The 16,348-nt window shown below is 48.4% G+C and overlaps 1 protein-coding gene across 4 annotated transcripts in view; it reads right to left on the bottom strand.

The window, feature by feature from the left end:
* Positions 1 to 16,348, bottom strand: part of RASSF7 (Ras association domain family member 7) — a 61,920-nt gene that overhangs the window by 25,326 nt on the left and 20,246 nt on the right. Inside the window, exon 1 of one of the 4 annotated variants that reach the window (XM_075566793.1) lies at positions 12,587 to 12,684. The exons of 2 other annotated variants lie outside the window; for them this stretch is intronic. The gene's annotated coding sequence lies outside the window, so the exon portion shown is untranslated. Of the gene's footprint in view, positions 1 to 12,549; positions 12,685 to 16,348 lie in introns of those variants that run through there. One more of the 4 variants, XM_075566792.1, reaches the window with a different exon arrangement.

The following is a 16,348-nucleotide window of genomic DNA, read 5'->3' as shown; positions in this document are numbered from 1 at the left end:
GTCACTTTAGTTCTTGCAGGGAGCGACTCCAACTAGACTATATAGAAAATGGTAGAACCTGTGATTTGTCTTTAAATTAACTTACTGGTGTTGGCATACAGTATACAGGACAGACCCCATGCGATATTATAAAACCGCTTGCAATTAAAAAAAACACCCTTTCTGCCATTCCATGGGTGATCGTTAGCCAAACAAGTATTTTTCTGTTCCACAGCAGCCTTTCCCGTGACAAATGGTTATATAGCACGTGCAGGTTATGACTGCGTTATTAGACGCGTAGGATAAACCAATCTTGGCTCCTAGTCGGGAAAACAAACGCATTCCATTTCTGCGTTCCACCTGGGCCCAGCGGAAATACCTGAAATACTTCGGAAGGGTGAGTCACCCGTCTTCAGGCCTCGTTTCCGCATGCACTCACCCACTCCAGCTTGTACGCCCCACTTGCACGGGTCAAAAACAAGCGATACAAATAAATAACAAAGTCAAAAGTCCGGCAGCAAATGGAACAGCGCCCGAAATTCCCACAACGTCTCAGATCCTTTAATCCACCCCCCCCCCCCCCCCAAAAAAAATAAAATAAAATGAGAGAGATTTATGTGGCTGTCTTCTGTCTCTCTGGGGATTTAAATGTCCACTTGTAAAGCTGAATCTTATTATACCCCCTCCTTTTTCTCTTCCCCCCCCCCCCCCCCCACCCCCCTTCTGGTTTCGGGTAAAACTGGAGTGGCTGCTGGACCTGTATAACCTGCCTCCCTGATTTTAGACAGGGAGGGGTGGGATACAGGTCAGAGGAAGATCCCTCCCTACTGTATGTATGTTCCTGATGATTACCATACAAAGAAGGAGATCCAGCAGCATTGAGGCGGGTGTAATATTAAGCCAGGCAGGGGTAAAAGTAAAAGGACATTATTTAGCAATGCTATACACAGGCTTAAGTGGGTATATTCCCATGCCAAAGACAGTACTGTAAGACCTCAAAGTTAAATGTGTGCGTCATATATATATATATATATATGCAAACATACACACTGTTTTTAGATGTATGGTCATGGTGCGTGTAGTCATATACAGTGTGATATATAAAAACACGTGTGTGTGGTTGATACACAGTGTGTAGATGTGTATATAAAACACACGTGCGTTTCCATAGTGCGCACACACACACACACACCTTGATTTTAAAGTAGTTAGACGTCAGATTTATTCTGTGCATATAATTGTCCATCACCAGGATGAAGGGATTTACCTATTAAATATCCGACTCTCATTATGTCGCTTTTACTGAAAACTAAATCACACATCTCTTTTCCAAAGCGCACAAAGCCCAATAAACCCGCCCATGATCACTGCTTTGGAATGAATTGGCCTCCTGTTGACAGTATACGTCAGGGCTTTGCTGTAATTGTTGTGTCAACACAGCGGCCCACGGAGCCGCGTTTCATGATCCCATTAACCAGCATAAGATGGGCCTTTTATCTTTAGGGTTACCGGGTAGTCTTACTTGGACAACAAGTCAACAGCAAACCCAACGTATGTTGCCAACATATGCAATGCATGTTGTAATCTCGAGAGAGACTAGCTGGCTTGCTCTCTGTCTCTCAAAAAGGTTGCAGTCCCCCGTACCCTATCCCTGTTTATTTTCTATCCCCTATGAAAATTCACCCCCCCCCCCCCCACATCCCTGGACCCCTGTCTTTTAGAACTAGAATAGAACATGGACGGGGTCAGACAAAGCTTCTTATTCCAATCTGACAACATCACTGCCCTGACTTGGGCGGAAGCCCGTAAGCAACGACGCTGGCGGGCAGTGAAGGGGTTAATAAGTGGGACTGCAGCCAGGTTCAGTAGAGAAGCAAACGACAGATGGAGACCAAATCGGTACAAGAAAAGGAACAGAGCTGTTAATTTCCTGCCCTGTGCGTTTTAAAGGACAGGCTTGGCTGATCCCTCAATAGGGGTTAAACCCAAGGACAATAGGGACATGAATGGCTGTCACCCGCTCCCAGGGACTCACCAACACCCTCCCTGTGCATCACAAAAGGAGCCAGCACATACCTGGTTTCACCCCCAGCAGGACGAAACCCACAGCTCAGAATACAGACATATAAATAAATAGATATAAACACATACATTTACATAAATATAAATAGATATAAACACATACATATAGAAATAGATATAAACATAAACACATACATAGATATATACACACATATATATATACATAATATATATATATATATATATATATATATATATATATATATATATATATATATATATATATATATATACACACACACACACACATATATACACACACGGTTTAATAAAGGATCAACCTACAACTTTTTCAGGGTTTTTTTCTAGAAACATTGACCCATTACACTTTTTTTCTGATTTGTTCTATATAGGACTTGGGCCTCGTCCCCACTGATCACGCGCGGCGCGAACAAAGATGGCCCCCTATGGGGCCGGCCCCAGTCAGTGTGCGCGTGCAAAGCGCGATGGCGCGACCACATGTAGGGAAGACAAGAATTGTCTGTGCAGCGACGGTGTCACATGGTTGACTGTCAACCAATGATAGTGCAGATAGTTTTAACCAATGAGGGAAGTGCTGTGCTGAGGATGTGACGTCATGGCTTCTCCCCCCCGCCCACTCGCGACCCCTAGACCACAGATCGCAGCTAAAACTGGTGCACGCAGTGATCACGGCGGCTTCACGCGCGCCGGAGCATCTGCCGTGCTGCCGTGGCCACTGGGAACTTAGCCTTAATCTTTATCACACGCATGTTCTGGCCAACCTAACCCTTGTATCTCACCTACATACAAACATATGCGAGTGCACGCATCATAGGAATCAAATACACAGGTCTTGCCCAAACCCATGGATCAAAAGTGTAGTGCGCACACGAAGCCAACGTTTCGGTTCTTAAAGCAGGACCCGAAGCAGGATTTTTGGTGTGCAATATAAAATGCTTTTGATTCACTTCTCTGCAATCTGCTTCTTTTACCAGGTCCATGGGTATGGTATATTTCTATTTGATTCCTATGATGCGTACCCTCGCCAACATGCTCCATAGGTTTGCCATGCATGTGACACACACACACACACACACACACACACGTTAGGGGACTTACAGTGAGACTGCCTCCATCCAGCACCAGCAGATATACTACAGTGGTATATATTTAAATGTGCAAAATGTTGGAGGGGCTACAGATATACATACCTAAAAATACAGGATGATGTCATATACACACATTTATATAGCACAGTGGTTGAGCATAAACACACAAACAGTACAGTAGTGTGTATTCATTCACTATATACATACACACATCAAAATCGCTCATCTGCTGAGGTTTTAACCCCTCATTAGAACAGCTCTAACCCCTGAACATGCCACTGACAGCCAGCTAAGGAGACCGGTTACAAACACTGCACAGAAAAGCACCAGGAACCTGTCACAAGCAAATCAAAAACAGAGGAAATTGTATTTAAAAAGCAGGTGTCCAGTGAGGGAGATCAACCAGTTGCAGAGCAAATATAGACACAGGCCGCACTTGTGTCCGAAAGCAAACAGGAGCAGGCTGCCTTTGTAAACAACCAGAAGGCGAGAATGAGGGTTAAGCACCTATTACAATCCCATTCTTTTGCAAACAATTGACAAATGCCGTATACTGGCTGGGATCGGTCAGTTCTGTTAGCAATAGTCATTCAGAAATATTTACTAGCAGGGGGTGTAGTGCCGAAGATAACCCGAAAATACAAAAAAACAAAATGGCTGCAGGGGCGGTGAGTAAGGACTGCAAACTATGACACCGAGCCAGGTTCAATTCCCGGTGTCGGCTCCTTGTGACCTTGGGCAAGTCACTTTATCTCCCTGTGCCTCAGGCACCGAGAACATAGATGGTAAGCTCATCTGGGCAGGGACTGTGTCTAACAAACGTGTGTGCAGTACCGTGAGCTATACTGTAATCGTGAAGCGCTTTGAGTCCCACTGGGAGAAGTGCGCTATAGGAAAAAGTTATTTATTATTAAAATGCTCCGGCAGCAGAGATATTTCTAACACTGGGGATATAAATCACTGCTAAAGAAACGCCGCCTGAAATGAAAAACGTCGTATTAAAATCCCACTGTTGGCAAACACCTTCTCTCCGTCCTCCACACTTCTCTTCCAGAGACAGGGCGCAGTGAAAGGGAAGAGGGGACAGTGACAGAACAGACAAGACGTAATGTGAACGTTTGTTAACCCCATCTAGTGCCAGAGCCCCCAACATCGCTGACACAGGGAATGCTCATCTATTTTGGGGTGAAACTATACACCCCCTTCTGCTGCCCTCCCCACACTCATACAGAAGCTGACGATTGCTGCGGGGAACAGACAGGAGGCGGAATAATACGGACTGATGAAGGAACGGATTTGTGGATGGAGCAGGAATAAGGCAGTAGGGGTGATCTGCACCGCAGCCGTCTGGCTGTGCGGACTGGTGTTTACACACAAACAGGTGTGTGTACATACACAGAGGTGCATGAGGACAATTTGTATAGTCTACGTTTAAGCAAGGTATAGGGCGGAACGTGCGTAGGGGAGGCTGGAACTGCTGCTGCCCACACTGCACTTGTTCCTAGGTAGAATTGAACTGGATCACCCAAAGGCAGTGTGTACGGTGTATTTTAAGGGAGAGGAGGGGGGGAGTAGTACTGCCTGCACTGTGTATACAGGTAATGGTGTAGTAGTGAGTGAGGAGGTTGGCACTGCTGTTTACGTCATGGTGTAGTAATATGCGGGTCTGGCACTGCCGCTGCCTGCGCTCTTCCCGTCCTTTGTATACAGTACAGTACATGTCAATGTGTAGTAGTGTAGGGGAGGGGTGGGGGCTGCCTGCATGGTATAATGTGTATAAATGCAGAATTTAAGAAAGTAAGCTTGTGCAGTAAAAGTAAATGGCATATCCTTGCAATAAGTTGAGAGCACTTAGCCATGTAACACCTTCGCTACCATTTTTTTTTTTTTTTTAACTCTTTAGCACTCGGCTAAAGATTCGTTTCTTACATTTGAACTAGATGGAGCGAGAAGATCCTGACGCAAGAGAACAGAATCCATGAGTTTCATGTGTTCAAGACATGAATGCGTGTCTTTACCATGTCATACCCGAGCCAGTCTGGCAGGCTATACAGAGCGGAAACCTCAGGAAGAGCCGTTATCTGAAAATACAGTGTCCTTCTGCATTCCGAGGTGATGCAAAATAAATACCATCCATGTGACATTCACATTATACAACACGCTGACACGCTCACTCCTGTATAATACACGGGACACGCTCACTCCTGTATAATACTTGGGACATGCTCACTCCTTGTATAATACATGGGCCCTCTCTCTGGGACACGCTCACTCCTAGTATAATACACGGGACCCGCTCACACCTGGTATAATACATGGGACCCGCTCACACCTGGTATAATACATGGGACCCGCTCACACCTGGTATAATACACGGGACCCGCTCACATCTGGTATAATACACAGGACCCGCTCACTCCTAGTATAATACACGGGACCCGCTCACATCTGGTATAATACACAGGACCCGCTCACTCCTGGTATAATACACGGGACCCGCTCACATCTGGTATAATACACGGGACCCGCTCACACCTGGTATAATACACGGGACACGCTCACACCTGGTATAATACACAGGACCCGCTCACTCCTGGTATAATACACGGGAACCGCTCACTCCTGGTATAATACACGGGACCCTTCCCCCGTGACCCGCTCACACCTGGTATAATACACGGGACCTACTCTCTGACACGCTCACTCCTCTTATAACACACAGGACCCTGGATACACACTCTACAGAGCACCTGGCCTTGGTAAACAGTGCATAATACTGCCCTGCAGAGCATTGCACCTCACATCCGCATAAAACCATGAAGATCATCGCACCTTTCTAAACCTCTGCAGAACATTACACATCTGCGCATCGCACAGCGAAACAGTTAAAGCCGTGAGGTTCCCCCGCCCCCCTCAACCACCTAGCGATAACCCCGGGGGAATGATTAACATTCCCGAGCCCTGTCAGCCTCCTCCCTCTCCACATAAGCAGTGTACTGGAGGTACTGCCTTCTACAGAGGTCACTTGCAACTAACCCGACATTTCAAAACATGTGCAATCCCATGTAGCCGACCAAAAACAAACAGTGCGTTAACAATTTACCCATCTTGGCATCCATCCTTAATATAAATGTGGTAAAGGCAAAGATTTGCCTGCTTTTGATTGTGTACTAATGGCAGTGACATGGTTAAGGGGTCAGTTCCTCCTAGGAGCAAAGTGTACTAATGGCTGTGACATGATTAAGGGGTCAGTCCCTCCTAGGGGCAGAGTGTACTAATGGAAGTGACATGGTTAAGGGGTCAGTCCCTCCTAGGAGCAAAGTGTACTAATGGCAGTGACATGGTTAAGGGGTCGGTCCCTCCTAGGAGCAAAGTGTACTAATGGCTGTGACATGTTTAAGGGGTCGGGGCAAAGTGTACTAATGGCAGTGACATGGTTACAGCAACAATACTACATTCCACCCCCTTTTTTCCCCTTCTTATTTGTATATATAAAGCATGTGACAATGTATAATTCCTCACCTTGACAAAGACGGCATATGTGGTCAAAACATTGGTATTGCCATTAAATCTACTTTTTGCAAGTCTGTGTGCCTGGATGCTTTCCTCCTGCTCCGTGATCTCCCCCATCTCTATGCGCACCGGCAGCTTATCTATATTGCTGCCATTACTGTGTGCCTGTAACCCTCTCTGCGACCTCTACAATGTATCATTCTACATTCTTACCTATGCTGGCAATCATTGGGCTCCTTCCTGTTAAAAAATCCTGGTTCGCATTTATTGGCTGAACCAGCTCACGTCACGCGACTGTAGCACCAAATTTCAATTTGGGTTGTGGCGGCAAAATGTCGCAGCGTCAACGCTGCACTTTGCCGCCGGGGAAGTGGTGACGGACGTGGCACGTCGCAACGCGGCCTGTCTGAGCGAGGCCTTAGGCGGTGTCCCCGCTGGCTACTGCAGCGCCCGCTGTGGCGGACGCTGCAGGGACAAGAGCCGCCCCACAATGGGGCCGGGCCCGCTGCGAGGGGCGGCCGCTGCGCCGACAGAAACTCCTGCTCTCAAGAGAACTGCGAGCTAGGCCACACACCCCGGCAGTTCAGCCAATGAGGATGAACCTGCCGGGTGACGTCACAGCCCCCCCCCCCCTGCAGAGAGGGGTACTCGGCTGCAGGCGCGCATGCCGCGCAGGCACTAAGGCCGCAGCCATAGAAATAAAAAGGATGCTTTAAAACGCATTTTAAAAAAATGGAATCAAGAGTTTAAAAAGAAATAATTATGTAGCAAGTGTTATCCCATTGTACAAAACAGATTAAAAAAAAAAAGAAGAATTAAGATTTCTCATGTTTCGCTGCTTTAAGGGGTCAGTCCCTCCTAGGGCCACACTGTGTGTTCATCCAGAGTCTACACAGGCTCTTCCCCCTCTTCTTCATTGGTTCTTTGATAAGGAGAGGATGGGATAAGGGTGAAGCAAACACTACTGACCAACACTCCCCCATTCCGAGACCCCCCAAAAATGCAAATCACTTACCAGAGCAGCAACTGCAGCCGAGTCTTTGCTTTCAGCACGGTTAGAGAGGGTTACGTTCCTTACCGTCTGGCTGCCTGCGATATGCTGCGCGAGAGTTGCTCCTAATACCAATGACGATAGATTACAGCAGCGGTGCGCAAACTGGGGGGTGCGCGGGCGATTTGTCTGGGGGGCCGCGCTCTTCCCGCAGGCATTTAATTTAATGCCGCACAGGGTCGTTGTGTGACGTCACGCAATTGTGTGACGTCATTTGACGCATCTAGAAGGTAGGAGAGGGAGCGCGAGACCGGGGCAGGCCTGGCAGGGGGTGCGCAGCTTAAAAAGTTTGCGCTCCCCTGGATTACAGCATACGTTTTGTGAGCGAAGAGGGATTGCAAATACATGGTAGAAGAGAGAAAATAAAAATGTAAATTTCTCCAATCACCGCAACAGAATAAATAATATATACATACATACAGTATATATATATAAAAAAAAAAAAATCTTGCTAAATAAAGAATAAAAACATGTTCCATACGTGTTTCATACGTGCTCATTATAAAAGCCTTCTTTTCATTTACATTGGTTTTTCTATTATATTTTGTAGCAGGGTTTACAGTAAGTAAAAATACCACTTTTGGTGCATTTGCATGTGTCAGGCAGGTCTGCAACCCTGTCTTACCCCATTATCGCTGAACAGTGCTTACGCTGCAGCAAGGGGTTCTGGGTAATGACATGCAAATGAGCACTCACAGTGTTGCCCCTTTTGCTTCTCGTTTATTTTAACATGGGACCCTATAAGCTTATGCTTGCCGCATTACACAGATTTTCAGCACAGCTTGGGTTAAAGAAGTGCACCGCCAGTAACCCTACTCAGAAACAGCTATTTCAACCTTTTTGGTCTCATCCGTGCGAGGTTGGTTGACAATTCATTTGGATTTCTGTCAACGGAACCAGATCGGTATCTGAAAACATCGAGACTAAGAGAAAAATAAATCAGGTCTTTTACTTGGCATCAAAAACGGAGAGATGTGTGGCGTGAACCCAAACAGGTAAAAGGGTCAGGACAGAGAAGGGCTGCAGGCAAAGCAACCCAGCCTTAGAGACTACCGTACTTCCGGCTGAAAACAATGAGTCCCTTTATCACACTGCCAGAGTGTGTAACCAAACCCATATTTTGGCAGCAGGGGAGCGAGCCTAAAATATATAATACAGATCTGCTAGACTGTCACTTGTTTGGGTCTGTGACATTGTCGGCACCCGACTCTGCAAGGATGACCGGCGGCGGGAAGGTTGAAAAAGACAGGTCAGGCGCTGGAGTGATCATGTGTATGGGTGACCCCTACTAAATCTTGAATTGAAACCCCCTTTTAGGTGACATGTTCGTGAAGAGGTCAATTGGTAACCTAACTGCAGAGTGCCTTTTTACCTTCGGTACTTATAAGTATTAGATATATCCCGTAGAATATGAGCCCTTCAAAGGCCGTGGATATAGTAGGCGCGCGCGACGGAGCGCATGGCGTCGCCATGACGTCACGCGAGCGGTTTGCCCTCATTGGCTGAACCTCCCACGTTACCCAGCCATCGCGCGACAAACAATTTTGTTTGTCTGCTCAAAAATCGCGTGCACGATGACCCGCCTCAGAGGTACGGCCATTTGGTCGTGCGGATTATGGACGCGGCCCAACGCCTCCACTGTCAGAGTGGCCTGCTCCCATCAGAAACTAGTTAAGGGATCAGTCCTGAAGGGATTCCAAAGTCGCAATGATTCGGGGCTGAATTATGAGGCGCTTTTTAGTTCATATTGGCAGCCATATTTAATACACCCCACAAAATTTCTCTCATACTTGTCACTGTGGAACCGATTCTTTAACTCATTAAAAACATGAGAGTGTCACAATGGTCCCATATAGGACCAACGTTTTGATTTGTTAATGAACATTTGTCTTGATCGGATTAGGTTTCTTTGTAATAAAGACTAAAGACTAAAAAGTCATTTTAAAAGATAACCCAACCCCTGGCAGGAAACTTCAGGATAAGCCTCCCTCCAGCCCTGAGAAAAGATCCAGAAAGCTTTCCCGCAAACACAACCCGATTTTCCTTGTCTGGGAATCCAATTGTTATTATAACGAGCCAGACACTCAAGGATTCAACTTTCCCCCCTACTGTGGCATCTATTAGCTATCCCCATTAAAGCATCAATCCCATAAAGGAACAAAAGGCCTTGAATATGGAGTTTGCGTTAGATCCACATAAGACCAAAGGGACCCAAGTAATGACAGTAATATGCTTAATGGGTTACAGCAGCGATACCCAGCAGGGGGTTCGGGAAACCCCTAGGTTTTCGTGAGGTGTCATTCTTCTTTGTGCCACTTATGTTGGATCTCAGGCTGTATAGTGGGTTCCTGAGCCCGTGTGGGGACTGCGCACATAGTAAGTCCCCAAACTGCACCTTGGCGTGGGTGGTATAGCTGTCACTTAAAGCAGGAGTTTCCAAAGTCGCTCCCCACAATGCTTTGCATCCCCCGCGTGACTTTGGAAGCTCCCGCAGTGAGTGGCGGCTGTACCCCTCATGCTGTCTGCTCACACGGAGGTGCAGTTTGGGGCCTTATTAAGCGCGTGTTTCCCCCACGCGCTCAGGACACTATACGGCCTGGGATGGGTCAAACAGTTTTGTTAGCAATAGTCTGGATTACTAGGCAATAAGAATGATTAATTAGGGGTTTGTGGAACAAATGTTTTCTACCAGCGTGTGCACAATGTCAAAAATGAATAGAAGGTTCGAAGCCACTGGGTTACAGGGTCATTTCCATGTAGGACCAGAATGACCCAATGACAGTGATGTGTTCAATGGGTTAAAGGGTCAATTCCATAGAGGACAAAAGTGACCCAATGACAGTGAATGTCTTATGGGTCAAAGCAACACATTTCATAAAAAAATTCAGAAAAGGGGGGGGGGGGGTCGACAACCTTTTTTTTTTATACTTGGCCTCTCTAGCATTTAAGGGGTTAACAGCCATGCGGGAAATTGTAGTCCTATAGTTCTGTTCCAGAAAATAGCTTCATGTTCCAAAATCCTCAGGAATATATATATATATATATTTTAAAAATAAAAAAAAAAGAGCAGAATTCACCAAATATAGTTCCAATAAGAACTGTGATACCAGGCAGAGCCTTACCGTACCCTCCCCCGCTTCCCAAATATCTATGCCCCCCTATCCTCCCAGGCTCTGCCCCCTTCCCTTATCTCGCACCTGACTGTAAAAGGGTCTTTTGTATGGGAAACAAAGCCGTTCCCAGCCCCTGTAGGGGAAACGCTCTTATTAATTCAGAGAGGATGAATAGCCCTATTGTATTATGAGCATCCTATTACACAACCATATCAGAGACATAAAATATGCAGCATCTCTTCAGTCCGATTCCCCCCCCCCCCCCCCAAAAAAACCTTAGGCCATGAGGATTTTAGGAGGGTGAAAATCAGTAGGGTATGCATCCCAATGACAGCGTGCTCCTATACAAGATATTTGTTTCATGTCAATTTTCAATGGCATAAAATGCATGAAACGTGGCATTAAAGGTTTCTTGCATTTGATGCCGATCCCTTAGCGTAAAAGGTTGGCACCCCAGACCGCGTGGTATTAACCCTATGAGTGCCGGAGGGGCCAGGGCAACAGGAGTTCCACGGCCCCTCTGGCAAAGCTCGGGCAAGTGACCGCAGAGGCCCTTAACCCAGAAACGGACCAGCCCTCCTCATTACCCTTCACGTCGGATCGTGTCCTGCGCCCCATGAAAACACAGGACACCGATCCAAGCTGAAGAAAAAAATAAATAGATATTATATTAATAACACACACCTTTCTTGGGCCAGGACATAGCCACAGTGTCATGGGGCCCATGGAGTAGTGCCAGACCCCATGACGTAGAGACGACATCTTCGGGAATTCAAGTGATTCATTGGTAAGCGTTGATGCATCATCCTATTAGATCATCATTGTGCCCAGCATCTCATCGGAATGCTCCTATAACCACTCCCTATAACTTCTCCCCAACTTCTAACACTCGTCCCCATAACCGCTCTCCAAATAACGACCCATAACCACTCCCACCAACTCCCAGTATATAACCCCACCTCTAACCGCTCGCCATATCTTCATCCCAGGCAGAGTCGGCGTATCCATGACAACTGCCTGAGCCAGTGAGAGCATTCCATATAAAATCAGAGCCATACGCGAGGCACGGAAAAAGGAAGGTGCCAGAGCGCTAAAGCAGAGCTGTGATTGGCCGACATGAGAATTTAGTCAGGCTTCGGCCTGTAGTTGATGTTTGTCTCCTAATGAGCGAGAATTCGACCTTGACGCACCGATCTGTTCGTGTCCCTGCCCAGGGAAACATAAGGAAGGGGGAGGATATGTTTATATATTAAAGGGTATCAGAGACAGAAAAATTATATGGGCAATCGCTCTTGCCATTTTTTTTGCTTTACAAATAAATAAATACATTTAAAATAAACGATGTAACCCCTCTTATTTCCCTGTATGTATCCGGGTGGGGCCCAAGTCCATCCTGCCTTAACACACCATTGTCAGACCCACCAAAAAATAAAAAATGCAACCTTAGCCCAGTGGCCCTACTTTTACAGAGAAACCCTCCCAATTTAACACAATACATATATGATACACAGTAGCCACCAAATAGGCCAATGTTAATGCCTGCACGGCATTGGAGACGTCATCTTAAAATGGTGGGTAGTCACGTCGCAGGCCTATTAGGGGTGGTATATTTGTGAGGTGCGTGTATACGTTCATGAGCGATACCCAGGTCTCCAGGAATTGGCCTCCCAGTTGTCTGCTATCTGGCCGCGTCTTAACAGCTCAGCAAGTATCTGGTTCTCTCCTGCTAGGGGCTCTTCACCTGTGTGTAGAGAATGGGTTCCTGTTATTGGTCTCACTTTCTCTGTCCGTGGCTTGCAGTCTCACACCAGCCTCCCTTGTCTCTCAGTAACCTGGGCTGTCTCTCGGTCTCAGAATGGCAGTTGGACCTTGTCTCTCAAACTGACAGTTTGTTTCAACATTCCATCCTGTTTTCTTCTTATCCAATCCCATCTCTCTCGTCATGTGTTGCCAGGCAGATCAGGGACAGTGTCTCTTATTCCATATAGCACCATGTGCCCCTGCTAAAGCCGCTCTCATTGCGTCTGCAGGGGCTTATTGCCGAGCAGCAGCGCGTCTCAGGGCCTAAGCGCTGACCATGCCCGAGGCCCAATTCTGTACGGTTTAATGCTTGGCTGAAGAGACATGAGAGAGAGAGGGGAGTTGAATAAGGCTGCGCTTATAGTGACGGCGACGTCAGGCTGTGGTCGCTGGACAAATTAAATTGCGAGGACTTCCAGTGATCGCGACCAAGCTGTCGCGCCGCGCTTACTATAAGCGCACGCGACGGCGGCAATGCATGTTTTGATGCGACCTCGCCAGCACTATAAGCCTAAGGCCATGTCCATGTTTAGCGCTTGCTGGTGGAAGCGTGCTGACGCGCGCTCCCGCTCAGCACTGAGCCCCTACAGCCGCAATTAGAGCGGCTTTAGTAGGGGCTCACCTGCGCTTCCGCGCGCTTGCGTCTTAGGGGAATTTAAAATTCCCCCGCTTCCCGGCGCGACAGGCCGGTCACGTGAGCGGTTCGCCCAATGAAGGCGAACCAGCTCCGTGACGTCACTGGCCCGCCCCCGGCCAGTGACGCGCCCGCCCCCTGACAGCGCGTGCGGTAAGCAACCGCAAGGCCAGGGAAAGCACCCGCTTTCCCTGCGCCTCAGCACGCCAGCAGGGAGCATGGCCGAGGCCTAAGGCAGGAGTCTGATGCAAAAGGACAGGAGAGACAGATAAAGCGGGGGAGAGGGAGAGAATACATGGGGGACCCAAACCCTTAAATTGTGATTCCAAGTTCAGCTCCTCAACCACTACACCATATCTTTAACTCATGTCAATGACCTCACCAGTAAAGAGCAGATTCCTGCTGAGAATCAGACAAGGTTACCCCCCCCCCTTCAAAAATGTCAGGTTAACCATTAACCAACCTGAATGATTGAAGCTCTGCAATGTAGCACTAACTCAAAGTAGAAAAAAAGTGTACACTCTGCTTACATAACAGCAATTAGAAATCAGGGCGGTGGGGGGGTTCTTTTGTGCATCATAAAGCGAACTCTTATCTCTCAATGACAGGCCTCCCATGCAGGGAGTGACCTGATTGGTTTGAAAAGCAACGGCCGGCTAGCCAAAAAAGACAGGCCTTTATCAACACACACACACACACACACACACACGTAGTAAAGTGCCATTTTATCCCCCCACACTGAAACCAACTGGTAATGGAAGGTAATGAAAATGTACAGTATGTAGGACAGATGTTCGAATGCTTGCAAAAGGATTAAATAGAAAATCATTTTTGAAGTCTTTCAATGCATGAAAAAGGACATTGCAAGAAGCTTGGGGCCTTCCCGAAGGTTTTCTGGCGAGGCACCTTTGGCGAACTCGTTTGAGAGAGATGTATTCACACACAACACAAAGTATATAATTGTATTGTCATCTTCAGCCCTCGTCTCCCCACTGCTGGATGAAGCCTCCCCAATGATCTCCCAGGTACTGCGGTTGCAGCCTCTCTGCTCCACGTTGCTCCAGCAAATTTTCCGATTTCATCCGATCATATTACTCCTGGTCCTTGTCTGGATATCCAGGCACGTACCATTCCTTGTCCAACGATGATCATTTCTTCTAGTGATATGTCCGGCCCACTGGCACTTTAAAACTGCTTCACCCCATGCAATGATGTCACCAACTCGTTTGTTTTTTAAGGCCGCGCTTACAGTGCTGGCGACGTGACCGATGACATCACCCGTCGCCATTAGTGAAAGTTATCATTTGCTTTTTAGCGACGTCACAGGCAGCGCAATCCGATTGGTTGAGAGACCGTCACATGTGGCGACTGTCTCTTAAAATTCAAATTTACCCGGCTTCAAAATTTTTGGTCGCAACGTCGCTCCGTAGCAAATGCATTTGTTTCGGAGCGACGTCGCGTCGCCAGGCACTATAAGCGCAGCCTTAGCCCTTCATTCTTATATATAAACACACACACACTTCGAATTTAGGGTCCAAGTTCCACATCCATACATGAGCACCGGTAGAGCACACTGGTCAGAGCACTCATTAGGCACAGTGGAAGGTTCTGTTACATCCAAATACACGCCCGTCCCATCTTCATTCTTCTGTCGATTTCATTAAAAAAAAAAAACTTTTTAAATACACATACACACAGTCTTTTCCCTTGTTCCCCCGTCTGCACTCTTCTTCCCCCCCCACCACACCCCTCACCATGTCTCTGGCATCAAATAACGCCGCTGGCTCACGTGACGTCACCATGGCGACGCGTCGCTGGAGACAAGGTAAGTGAAGTTAGAGGCCTCACGCGGTCCCCCGGCATAATGCCCCCCCTGAAACCGCCGTGCCCCCCAAACATTGGATTTATTTAATTTTTTTTTTTTTTTTTTTTTAAATACAGTACACTTTTTAATGCTTTTTTCCCCTCAAAGACTTGAAGTGCCTGTTCTTACTAACTGGGATCCCAATTAACTTTGCATCCAGGCAGTTCTGCCTTATTTTTAGGAGGGGTTACAGTGTGTGTCAGCGTGTAGCTCGGGTGGGTTGCACCTACACGGCATCAGTCCTGATTAAAGGCTGGAAGACACTATGCTCGCACTGTAAAAGACTCATGCCTTTGATCTGCAGGTGTGACAGGAAAGTTTGGGAGGGGGGGGGGGAAGAGAAAGGATGGAGGAGGATGAAAAGAAAGGGTACAAAGCGGGGAGTGGTGTCATTACGCACTTCACTGCCAGAGAAGACCAAACTGTGTCCGTGTAGATCAATATCTCATATTCTAGAAAGACAGACGCACACAGTGCGACTGTCGCCTCTGCTCCCTGCCCCGTTCCCCCGTCGCCTCTGCTCCCTGCCCCGTTCCCCCGTCGCCTCTGCTCCCTGCCCCGTTTCCTCTGCCCCGTTCCCCTGTCGCCTCTGCTCCGTGCCCCGTTCCTCCGTCACCTCTGCCCCGTTCCCCCTGCCCCGTTCCCCCGTCGCCTCTGCTCCGTGCCCCGTTCCTCCGTCACCTCTGCCCCGTTCCCCCTGCCCCGTTCCCCCGTCGCCTCTGCTCCGTGCCCCGTTTCCCCTGCCCCGTTCCCCCGTCGCCTCTGCTCCCTGCCCCGTTCCCCCGTCGCCTCTGCTCCCTGCCCCGTTCCCCCGTCGCCTCTGCTCCCTGCCCCGTTCCCCCGTCGCCTCTGCTCCCTGCCCCGTTTCCTCTGCCCTGTTCCTGTCGCCTCTGCTCCCTGCCCCGTTGCCTCTGCTCCGTGCCCCTTTCCCCCGTCACCTCTGCCCCGTTCCCCCTGCTCCCTGCCCCGTTTCCCCGTCGCCTCTGCTCCGTGCCCCGTTTCCCCTGCCCCGTTCCCCCGTCGCCTCTGCTCCCTGCCCCGTTTCCTCTGCCCCGTTCCCCCGTCGCCTCTGCTCCCTGCCCCGTTCCCTCTGCTCCGTGCCCCGTTCCCCCGTCACCTCTGCCCCGTTCCCCCTGCTCCCTGCCTTGTTCCCCCGTCGCCTCTGCTCCCTGCCCCGTTTCCTCTGCCCCGTTCCCCCGTCGCCTCTGCTCCCTGCCCCGTCCCCTCTGCTCTGCTCCATGC

This window comes from Ascaphus truei, chromosome 12, assembly GCF_040206685.1.
Source record: "Ascaphus truei isolate aAscTru1 chromosome 12, aAscTru1.hap1, whole genome shotgun sequence".
In the NCBI taxonomy this organism is placed as follows: domain Eukaryota; kingdom Metazoa; phylum Chordata; class Amphibia; order Anura; family Ascaphidae; genus Ascaphus; species Ascaphus truei.
The sequence above is the reverse complement of the archived record's forward strand: the minus strand, read 5'-3'. Positions and strand labels throughout refer to the sequence as shown.